Consider the following 1,843-nt stretch of genomic DNA (forward strand, 5'->3'; position numbering starts at 1 on the left):
TAAATCATTAGCATTTCCGCGCGACAAAGCTCCACTCTCGGTGCTAGACGTGTGCGCCGAACTTTCGGCGTGAACTCGGCGTGCGTCGGCGTGGGGCTTCTTAAACAATTATGAACAAAGTTAACTACTTTCTAATGATTGAATTACAACAAATGGACATCTAGCTATGTGCTGCTGCAGAAATTTTCTGGTTTTGATGGTTGTAGCCGTTCTGAGGAGCGATACGCCGATCGGCGTGCGGTTTGCACGCCGCCGCCGCCGCCGCCACCGCCGATCGTCACGCCGACACGCCGTTGCTTCCTGGATCGGCTTCAAACATCATAACCATAAACCTTTTCCACCAGTGTATGGGCATAACACTCCTATACCAATCCCCGTTTAAAAAATATAGCATATTTGGTTCATGATGACTTGGGGAGCCGCACGCCGATTCACGCCGATTTCTCATCGACGCGGCGCGGCGCGGCGGCGCACACCTCTACTCGGTGCACGGTGCCAGTTATTTCAGTCACGTACCTCAATCGTCTCGTAGAACACCTGCCCGCCTGCCGTGCGTCGTCTGTCGTCTGTCTGTGCTATGATTCTCAGTCAAACGCCGCGAACTCATCCCATCGCCATCCATCGAAATCGGGCACCTCCCGTGACGTGTAATACATAGTAGTCAGTCAGTCGTGTAGATACGTCGGCGGCAGCCCAATCCGGGGAATTGCGCGTGAAGGAACAGAATAATTAGCGGATGATTTATGGTTTCGCAAGGATAATCATTATACTGAGTGTATCTCACACAGCCCCATCCCATCATTTTGCAAATCTCCGCCTTCTCCGGTACTGCTGCGGTGGTTTGCTCTCTGGTTGCGCGTTTGCTGCTACAGTCGTACGTAACCGTACCTAACAAGTTCGATAACTAGTGCGGTTTTGGCGAGCGTGGGACTTGTAGCAGCAGCGGCTTCGAGTGGATAACCAAGGGAAGCTAGTTACGGGGGGAAGTGGCATAAAGTGCTCGGATGGACAGGGTTTGACAAAACTTAGACTTAGACAACTATTTCTCACAAAAGCAAGTACTGTTCGAGTCAATTCCACCAATAATTTGCATCCTTTGTCAGATGCGTTTTTCGGCCTCAAATGTCTCTTCTCAACTTGGTCATCTTAAGTGTCTCGTACTTGACTAAACTTCTTTTACTTACATGTACACATGTACACGCCCAGAATTCATCATTATCATCATAGATGATCACGGCTTACGAAGTTTACGTTGTTCAGTAAATCCTGTTGATGTTATGAAATTGATAGAATGACAATTGACCAGTGAGGACATACAGTGTATCAAACAGTTGTCCGTACAGCAAATTTTTTGTCAAAATAATTTTTCATTCAAATGTTTATAACTTTTTTATACGTCAATCAAAAACGCTAAAATTTTGACCAATCATGACCCAAATATTAAAGCTCCATTGGTAGAATTTTGAGCGAGATCGAATAAGTTTTCTGAAAGTTATAGAACTTTTATTAAAACTTTTATGATTTTTGAACACATTTTTAAAACATATCTCAATATGTACTCGATGAAATTTTTTCAATTTTTTATTTGTTACATCTTATACCTAAGGCTTTCAGATGCAGCTATGTTTGAGGTTTTATATTCACTACAAAAAATATGAAAAATGTGCTTATGTAGCTGACGATGTTTAAAAATTTACTATGTTTTGCACATATAATCTGCCAATCGTTTTCCACCAATAAAAGTGCATTGACAGAACGAAAAATCCATAGGACCTACTCTTCATATGTAGTTTAGTAGGTCCTGTATAAAAATATTACTTTAAGAAAATTTAAAAAGTTGAAA

The sequence above is a fragment of the Aedes albopictus genome, chromosome 2 (assembly GCF_035046485.1).
Source record: "Aedes albopictus strain Foshan chromosome 2, AalbF5, whole genome shotgun sequence".
NCBI lineage: Eukaryota > Metazoa > Arthropoda > Insecta > Diptera > Culicidae > Aedes > Aedes albopictus.